Source organism: Octopus bimaculoides, chromosome 3 (assembly GCF_001194135.2).
Source record: "Octopus bimaculoides isolate UCB-OBI-ISO-001 chromosome 3, ASM119413v2, whole genome shotgun sequence".
Classification (NCBI taxonomy): Eukaryota; Metazoa; Mollusca; class Cephalopoda; order Octopoda; family Octopodidae; genus Octopus; species Octopus bimaculoides.
This window is the reverse complement of record NC_068983.1, coordinates 85,202,543-85,213,362: the sequence shown is the minus strand read 5'-3', so window position 1 is coordinate 85,213,362 and position 10,820 is coordinate 85,202,543. Positions and strand designations below refer to the sequence as shown.

At 36.8% G+C, this 10,820-nt stretch overlaps 1 long non-coding RNA gene across 1 annotated transcript; it reads left to right on the top strand.

Annotated features, from left to right (window-relative positions):
• Positions 1 to 822: 822 nt before the first annotated feature.
• LOC128247309 (uncharacterized) lies at positions 823 to 6,619 on the top strand. Its single transcript, XR_008263684.1, has 2 exons — positions 823 to 894; positions 2,394 to 6,619. It is a non-coding gene; the product is annotated as an uncharacterized LOC128247309 (long non-coding RNA).
• Positions 6,620 to 10,820: the final 4,201 nt, after the last annotated feature.

Sequence of the window (10,820 nt, the reverse complement as noted above, 5' to 3'; positions counted from 1 at the left end):
AGTTTTAGCGGTGTGTAGTATAGAAGTAAGCATCTGTCATCCCCATCAGTGACTCAGTTTCGATTCACTGTCGAGTATACTACTTACATGTGATTTTTTTGTTTTGTTTTGAAAAGGCAATATTATAACTAAATTTATACTTATTTTTATCAAATGAAATCAATAATCTGGCAGAGTAATAACTTTATGATTCCCAAATGTTTTTATGGGAAAAAAGGTTTTGCAAGGGATTATAACACTATCCATGTACGAGGTCTAATTTTGAGAAGAATTTCCCTCCATTTAATCTTGTGAACACTTCCTGACTCAGCAATGGGTAGTTATGTGAGATTTAAGCAATCATTCAACCCCATTGAAAAATCTGCACAAACTCTTAACTTATTAGTTCTCTTTTTTATGTAGACCGTAGGTGCTGCCCAGTCTCAATTATTCCTAGGCTTTCAAGTTCCTTATTTATCTGTTTTAGCACCGCGAACGGTACATTCTGTTTTGGCTTAAATACAGGTGTTGCATTTTGTTTTACTACAATTTATGCCTTTGTATTCATGCAGTAGCCCAGTTCATCCGAGAAAATATCTGGAAATAAATGTTTTATTTTTCATTTCAATCCCTCAGTTGCATTTGAACCCTCAACTGAACCAACTATATACACACACAAAACACTTATGGGCATATTCCATAATTCGAACAGTTCCATCCACTGTGTGCCGAATAGATTAACTAAATTTTTTAACGCATATACTTTTTGCTATTTTCATTTGGTCATGGAATGTCACATTACACACAAATTTGCCTACAAAATACAATAATTTTATCCATACACCATGTGATACTTTTGTAGATTTACTTAATTTTGGCTTACCAATATACTTCCAAGTTTCCTCATTCGCAGTGGTAATATCACTTTCAGTATCTAACTGCGTTTTTACTCTTATATTTTTAATTTTCACATTTACAAATTTCCTCTTTGTCACATTACTATTTTCTTTTGACAACATCTTTATACTTTTTTCTTTGTTCCAACATTCTTGGTTTTACAGTACGTGTTTACATGTCCAATATTGCCACAACGGAAACATTCTGCTTTCTTAAATAGACAGTTTTTTCTCAAGTGTAGACCTCCACATGCAAAACATGGGTTTATCTCCTGATTTCTGACCTGTTTGTTCTTGATTTCTATTCTGCCTGTTTTGTATTTTCAAATGCACCTCGTATAAGAAATTCCCATATTTTTTAAACCTAGTTTTTGAAAAAAAAGGGTTCCTTATACACGTTAAAATACAGAAATTCGATAACCAAAATCTCTGCCAATACTAAATAGAGTAGTAGTTTTCGGTGGTTTATAATTCAACGCACTCTTTCACCAAACAGCGTTTTACAAACGCCTCTTCTTTTGTTTTGTGGGAAAAAGATGATTTGAACCAAATAGAAGTTTAGTGCAGTTGTTTATCATTCATATATTCTTACATTATCCCATCCAGCACGTGCTTTTTTTTTTAAAGATATTTGTATGCACTATGTTCAATTGCAATGGAAATCACTAAAAAAAGATGCGAACTTAAATAATGAAATTATATTAGACATCGGCTCATACTCAGCCTTGTTTCTACTTACTAATAATAACAGAATGTTGTATTCATATTTTAATCCCAACCCAGATTTTATTAATGTGCTTAAAATGCGAGTATTGTATCTGGCTAAAATATTCTGTTTCTAAGAAAAATCATGACCCCTTCCGAAACACATACTACCTCCTTGTAAGTTCACAAAGCACCTAAAGGGGTGCTATCACCCATCTATAGTGATATTACTGCTATAGACTAATAAATCACAGTCTGACCACAATATAGTTTAATTGACTATATTAGTAACATACAATTGTTTGATAACTATAATTTGATTATATTAGTAATATATATCACATTTGTTCACGTAATACTTTCAAGACGCTCTATCTACATTACAATTTTATCATCAACTTAATAAGAATACAAGATGACAACAACAAAACCAGCTAAATCTTCAAGAAAATCATCCTATATGCAGAAGGAATGTACGCATACAATGTGAATACATTTTATCTAATTTATTTTGTATGGGAAACTGACGTTTTCTTTAATCGGAATCCCAAGTGAAAGTTTCGACTACGCAACTGCTAGCATATTGAAAACCTATCAAACAAAGTATATTCTATTTATTTGGTGCACAGAGATTTAGTTTCGATCAATACAGAGAATTGTTGAAAATATGTAGCAAATACTTTATTTTATTTCAATTTAAGAGAAAACTAAAAATTGAGTAGCTTTTATCTCAGAACATAAGGTCATAAGGAAAGCAGAATAAGACTGGTGCAGTATAAGTCATTAATTAATATTTTTTTAAATCATTTTCAGAAGTATTGGAGACAAAACTGGCTATGTTTCGGTTTTATTGCGATCTCATCAACAGATTATCGGCTTCACCGTATATGCGAAATAGTACAAGATTATTTGTCGGAGTAGAAACATTGTTAAGAGAATAAATTTATGAATCTGTCACTCTATCACCTTCTCTTTAAAATATTAGAGAAACAAAGAATAAAAATATGCTGTTGGAAATATACTATAAAAACAAGACCTGAAGATGCTTGATGACTGGTCACTCGCTACGTTGATCCGGAGTCTAGAGAACTAAGGAGGTGCCCGCGAATTAACTGATGAGTCCCTTCTTAAAAAACAAACAAAAGAAATTCACAGTCCTCTTTAATATTGAGATCGCCCACTTCGGAGATACCAAAGCAGTTTTGTAAAATTTCTTTCAGAAGCCCTGCTAGCTGTGAAGCTGTAAACTACAAGTGTTGTCCAGAAAGCAAAGCAAATTTGGACATAACTTGTTTTATTGAGTGACATAAAACGTTCAAATTGTACGTTGGTTTAGTAACTTTTCCTCTCAAGTAAATCTTCTTGTTCTTCATTGTAGACAATAGATTCCAAGCAGAAGCAACATGGTGCTATTGAGTTCTTGATAAGGGAGAGGTGCAGGCTGTCCACAGAAAACTACAGGTTTTTTTACGAAGATGTCACCATACAAGTTTTTTACGAAGATGTCAGATGGGTGAAGTTTTAAGAAGGGAAAAATCAGCAGATAAACCATGCAGAAGGAGATCACCAACTGCGGTCTCTAACACAAATGATGCTGGAAGACATTAGGTATCGGAAAGTGTGTGCATAGTGGATACTTACTTCGGCAGCTGACTGCCGATTTGAAGGAGAGAAGAGTGGAAGTTCTCATGGTCACTTTATCAGGAATAGCGCGAGGAATTCTTCGCGATGGGTGTATGACTGGTATAGCATCTGGTTTTGACTTAAGTTGAGCAATGACTAGATAAGCTTCCAAGGCATTAACACAGACCAGGGGAATCTAGTGATGAGTTCCCAGAGTTTACCTCAAGTCTTTTTAATAAAAGTAATTTGAAACATTCGTTTCACAACTTTGTTGTTGCCTGAGCATTTAAGTTAAATCTGTTTGGATAGTGTGCTGACGGTAACTCTTCAGTCGAACATTAGCTGACAGTACTCCTGGAACTTCGTTTTAACAGTGATGATTTTATTTTCATCGTCTAGGTCTTCAAATTCAAAAGAATTGTGTTTGGGATCTGACAATGAAGAGATAAGTTATAACTTGGATTTTTTTCGTACTTTTCCTTGACTCCTACGGCAATGAATAGAAGTCACATTGTTCATATTTTCCCCAAGACCTTGTAATTTTCGTCTAAACTTCCTTCAAAGCTCTGGTATTTCGATGGCTTCAAACTCATCCTCTGAAGGCCTACTCTTTCCTCTAAAAAGCATAGAGGGTATAGGAAAGTGGGTTATACATCATTAGATGTACACCTGACTTTCCTATATTAAATTGAGAATTGAACGGAACGCTGAACTCCAAACTATCAACACAAACAATATTTATTCATGGTGGAAAATATACATCTTTAATCTTGTTTGTTGAGACGTCTTCGGTGTGTGAGAACATGGTTGTTGGGACGTTGGTATATTGATGTGAGCTGTCTAGCGTGAGTTCGAGAGATGGAGCGAGCTAGACACGTCCTTGCTCAATCGCTGGCCAGCAAGAAAGAGATCGATCAAAGCGGGAAAGCTTGGTTGTTGAATTCCACGCATGCGTGAGACTACGCATGCTCACGGCGTTACTACAAGGGTAATGGAATTAATAAAAATGGAGTTCAGCAAAACAAATATAATTAAAAGAGAGAATAAATATTCATTTTTGCGGGTGCACCTTTCCTTTATGGAAGTTACTTTATTCTGGCACCATGTTATATCATGTCATAACGACATAGACAATTAAATAAAATGAAAGATTTTATGTGGTTTATCGGTCAGGTGGCCATTACTGAACGGACACGCACTGAATATTTGATTGAAATATTATTGGTTAAATAATAAATGATAAGTAATTTTACAATTGGGGAAGATTGAGGAAAAATAGGCTAGCAGAGCAACGAACTACGGAAAATTTCTTTGGGGGAATGAGTTGTATGGAAGTCATCACTGACAACATACTAATGTGGGCTAGTTCCAACAAAGAACATGAAAAGGGATTGAAGTCCTCGGCTGTATTGCTGAAGCAGGATTTTAACTAAGCCTTGATATAGTAGAAAGTGGGAAATTCGAAGTTAATTATGTTGGTCACATATTCATACAGCTTGGTATTAAATCAAATCCAGAGTGTGTGTAGTGTTGTTGAGATGCCACAACCCACAAAAAGAAAAAAGAAAAAACGAAGACATACTTGGGTTTTTAGGAATGCTCACGTATGTTGCAAAAAATTTACCAAAGATGATATGGAATTCACATAAAATCATGCACACAGGAAGGTTTTGATAAACTAAAAGAATTGATAATAAACGTGCCTGTTGTAAAGTATTGTGATATCAAGAAACCGACTATACTTTCTGTAAACAACTTACGATCTAGAAACATGTAAATCTTTATTACAGGCACGATGGCCTCATTTACAAAGAAAGGGAACATTACAAGGACAGACAATACAAAACGTGGGGTACATAGATCGAATTATGAGATGAAATGAGTAAATTACAATATGATGATGGAATGGCTTACGAGCCCCACAAAGCTCGCAGTTTCATTTCACAGTTTTCTTATACAGTTCTTATTCTTTCATTATTATGTATGGTTTCAGCCCCTCCGCCGTTACGACGCTTGGCAAAGTGTTGTAGCCCACATATAACCCACTTAGCTGGAAATCAAATCTGTCTATTTCTCGCAGCTTCTTCGCTATCCATTCCTCCACCACTATTGCTTTTGTTTCATCATCAAACGTTCCGGGTTCTAATTTCAGTCGTACCAATCCTTTTATCTTAGCTATCTTTTTTTCCGTTTCTACACCCTTATTGTAGAAAAGACGATCTAGAAACATGTTTATTACAAGATGACCATTCCATCACGTATGTATCACGTGCTTTAACGGAAACTCCAAAAGAAAAAACACAAAACGGTTACTTACAACTACAGAAGGAACTGCTGGCCATAGTCTTTGGATGCAGACGGTTCTATGACTATACGTGTGGGAAGACAGCCTTAATTGAAACTGACCGCAAACCATTAGTATCAATTTTCCGGAATCTTTGGCTACTCACACCACACGTACAGAAAATGATTTTACACGTACAAATCTAAGAAAAAGATTTATGTGTAGCTAATTGAGCATGAAGATTTTCTCTATGATGAATTGCTAGACGTTAATGTTATCAGCTCACTGTCAAGAAAGGGATATTCGTCGTAAGTGAAATCATATTGGGAGTTCTGTGATGAAACCAACTGGTTTTCAAAAGTTGAATCACTCAGAAGTGAAATTGAACAAAGTTCTACAGTCACGTCAAGACATTGTAAGAAGAAAACAGAAACCCAGAGATTTACTGTTTTAACCTGGCATGAATCCATAAATTCAGGAAGCAGTTGAAAACTATACCATATGTGTCAGATTCAGGACAGACAATCCTAAAGAACTATTACTGTTTCATGAGATACCAGAACATCTTCAGTCAAAGGTTGGTGATGATTCATTCTCAACTAATGGTAATGGTTATGTAGTGACTTCATTTAGGCATAGAGTAGATTCGAACCTGAATCTGCCAATTTCCTTTAAACATTTCAACAGCGTTTTTCTCACAGAAAAACAATAGTGACCGCAGTTACATTTAACATATAGCTTTGCTAAGCCGATTTATGTATTTGCCACTTGCCACTTCTAACCTCTTGTGTGCGGTGGAGAATTGAATTGAGATAACGGTCGACCCTCAAAGAATACCTATTGTTCTCTGCAATATACCTATTTTTCTAGTTAGTTTTGTACAGTTATAAATACAAGAACTCCGTAAGCCAAAGTCAGTTAGTGACCGGCTGAACGAAACACCGTCTCTGAATGAAAAGGCACAGAGGGAAAACTATGGTAACTAACCAACGAAGCAGTTGTCTCGTCCCACCACTCTTACAAGCTCATTTCTCTTTTCTACAACACTTTATCACTATCTTTGGCTTACTATTACAATAACGAGAACCTGTACTCACTTATACAAGAAGAAATTAACTCTCTTAACCTCTCATGCTTTACGAATTATATTATATTTGCTACTCCTGCTCGAAAGAATTACTTCCTTCTGATGCAACAAGAGCCGTTACATATCGTTACAACTACCATAACAGGCATCGTTACAATTGGTGACCCCCGTCTAAAAAGAATTGCTGTCTTCTGAAGCTACATTAGCTGCTATCTTTTCCTTACTACCAAAGCTTAAAAAGAACTCACTACCCCGGCTTGAAAAGAACTTGCTGACTCGATATTAAAAAGAATTACTGCCTTTCTGATACTGCTTGTTCCATTACGTCGTCACATACATTTGGTGACCCGAGCTAAAGAAATACGGCCTTCTTTTCAGCAGGCTTCGCTTTGCTTCAACAGTCATCAAACCAGACGAAAGGAATGACAGTCTTCGTCAGCACCAGTATGCACTTTTATCAACTTAATGTGCAACCTCAGTCTAACTCCGTGCCATCCGCTGACAATCAAATTCCGCATTTACTATTTAAGTGCCACAAATGCACTCAACTTTCGTCAAGCCACAACTCTCGTTCCACTTGTTACACAACGCGCTACAGAAAGCTTTATACTGCGATGCACACTGCCTTTCACTTCACTACAATGCAACACTGCCGGCGCACAATGAGTTCGCCGACCATGGAAGCCAATAAACGCATCATTTCGACAGCCACCTGCCCAGAAACAAAGTGGAAGGAAATACTTGTCTCACGCATCACTCTAGCATGCTGCACTATCGTTCTTGCTAACCTCAGCAATTACCCACGGCAACAGCGCCAGACACATTTAGTTTCTGAAAAACCTTCAAGGCATTTCACACATTGTAATCCTGCAAGAAAATCTACGATATCATGGGTTGAGAATACACTCACTCGCTCACCTGAACTTATTTTATAGTAAATTTTGATAAGTGCACCTGCACACGTGTAATACTTCCTCACGCGCACGTGCGCGCTAACACATTACCGCACTGCTCAGTCACTGACGCAAAGCGACACCGCTTTTCAGACCTATCCGAGTAGAAAATTGTCCCGTATGCACTTCAGTGATTCTCTCTCCTGATATGCGAAAGTTTTCCTCAGCCATGCATTTCTTTTTCTTCCTAGATCGTTCGTTTCTTTTTCTCAGAAGCTCTTTGGATATTAAGTAATGTAGTGACTTCATTTAAGCATAGAATAGATTCGAACCTGAATCTGCCAATTTCCTTTGACATTTCAACAGCGTTTTTCTCACGGTAAAAACAATAGTGACAGCAGTTACATTTAACATATGGCTTTGCTAAGCCGATTTATGTATTTGCCACTTGACACTTCTAACCTCTTGTGTGTGGTGGAGAATTGAATTGAGATAACGGTCGACCTCCAAAGAATATCTTTTGTTCTTTGCAATATACATATTTTTATATAGTTATAAATACAAGAACTCCGTAAGCCAAAGTCAGTTGGTGAGAACTGACTTACTGGGCAGTTAGCTGACCGGCTAAACGAAACACCGTATAGGAAAGTGGGTTATACATCATTAGATGTATACCTGACTTTCCTATATAATATTAAGAATATAACGGAACGCTGAACTCCAGACTATCAACCTAAACAACATTTATTCAAGGTGGAATATATACATCTTTAGCTCTTGTTTGTTGAGACGTCTTCTGTGTGTGTGAGCATGGTTGTTGGGACGTTGGTATGTAGATGTGAGCGAGCTGTCTAGCGTAAGTTCGAAAGATGGAGAGAGACAGCTAAACACGTCCTTGCTCAATCGCTGGCCAGCAAGAAAGAGACAGAATGAAGCGGGAAAGCTTGGTTGTTGAATTCCACGCATGCATGAGACTACGAATGCGCACAGCGTTACTACAACCGTCTCTGAATGAAAAGGCACAGAGGGAAATCTATGGTAACTAATCAACAAAGCAGTTGCCTCGTCCCACCACTCTCATTTTCTCACTAGTTCATTTCTCTTTTCAACAACACTTTATCACTATCTTTGGCTTACTATTTCAATGACGAGGACATGTACGCACTTATACAAGAAGAAATTAACTCTCTTAACCTCGCATGCTTTACGAATTATATTATATTTGCTACTCCCACTCGAAAGAATTCCCTCTAATGCGACAAGAGCTGTTACATATCGTTACAACTACCATAACAGGCATCGTTACAATTGGTGACCCCCATCTAAAAAGAATTGTTGTCTTCTGAAGCTACATTAGCTATCTTTTCCTTACTACCAAAGCTTAAAAAGAACTCACTACCCCGGCTTGAAAAGAACTTGCTGATCCGACGCTAAAAAGAATTACTGCCTTTCTGATACTGCTTGTTCCATTACGTCGTCACATACATTTGGTGACCCGAGCTAAAGAAATACGGCCTTCTTTTCAACAGCCTTCGCTTTGCTTCAACAGTCATCAAACCAACCGAAAGAAATAACAGTCTTCGTTCCACTACTCTCACTAGCCCATTTCTTTACTTTACAACATCACTTTATCACTATCTTTGGCTTACTAATACCATGACGAGGACATGTACACACTTATACAAGAAGAAATTAACTGTCTTAACCTCGCATGCTTTTCCATTTATACACGCCCGCCCTCGTGTGTGGCTACACATAAAGTAACGGTAAACAAAAATTTGGAGTCAACATCAACCATTGTTCTTCTTTCACATCTGCAACATCACACCCGTTACATTTGGATAACCTCTCAAAACGAATAACTGCATATACCGTTTATAATTGGTAACCTCTGACTCCTAACATTTACCGTTATAGTTACATTGTCATTGTTGATTATTACTCCAAATTTGCTGAAGTAATGTAATTACGAGGTAAAATTAGTTTAACGCCTATAAACAGGATGAAATATGTCTTCGCCAGACAAGGAATACGAGATATTCTGATTTCAGATAATATTTCACAACTATCTTCTAAGGAAATCAAAAAATTGTTTGCCAAAACATGGGACTTTCACCATATCACATGCAGTCCAGATCTTAATAAAAACAAGTCATGAAGAAACACGAAGTGAAAACATCATTGAAGAACATTTTTCTTCCGACTAGGAAAGTCGACATTGAACATCTCGTCGAAAATATCCTGAGAAGAATGAAATGGAAGGCCTTCTTCTTCAATAAAGGTATGTCTAGCCCTTTTGTAGAAGACAATTTCGGTTTCAAATCTTGTAAAAATCCACCACATATTAAAGCTTTAGATAGATTTGAAGATGACCTCATAAGTCTAAAACGTTAAATTCAACCATAGATCTAGTAGCTTTTAACATAATTTGCATACATTTTAAAAACCTTTTAAGAACTCTTCAAACACATTCATAGAAACAAATAAAACAATGTTTATAAGGCTAACCGCATTAACATGAATGGGACGATAATAACTTACATTCGAACACTTTCGAGAAAAGATACACGTAGTACTTGGGTTCGTCTACAGATAAGATTAAAAGACATACGTATTTGTCAGATATGACATGGAACCTTAATGATAGGAGCGTGGAAAACCTCAAAATAAACATAGCTAAGGCCAGCAAATAAAAGGGACGAGCTAGCAGATACAACTTCTGTATCACACCGTAATTGAGCAACACAACTTCAACAATGAATGTGTAAGAACGACCGTGTGAACCCAAAAGGAGAAATGGTGACGAATGGAAAAACAGGGCTCCTTTTATTTAAACGCGTCACACGGTCGAACACAAAATATATCAAAGATGATACACGTATGTTATACTTCGATAACATAGAGATTTCGTAAATGCAAGTAAGATACAAGATAGAACACAACCGATAAAGATGAATAACAGTAATATTTATTGTAGCATTAAAATGTATGTGTGAGTGTGAATGCGACATAATAAAACAATAAAAGACAGGCCGTCGGGTAAAGAAAAGAGTGTGTAAGTGATACATGTATGTGTATGCGTGAGATACAGCAGATAGAAAGGGGTCAGTAACACATATAAGAATTTGCCAGTTCTTAGAGTACACAATAGTAAGAATCTGTATGTAAGAAGTTGAGGCGTGTGGGGCAGTGCGATCACTCGTCGTGATGTTAAGGCTTCCATGCCAAGCCGGGTTCCTGTATACAGATGTTCTTCGCAGGCTGGGTTCTTGTCTGTTGTCTATCGTGGCGAAGGTGAATCGCACAAACAGAGTTAGAGGTTCTGCGGTAGTTTTGGTTAGCTGGTGTACGTA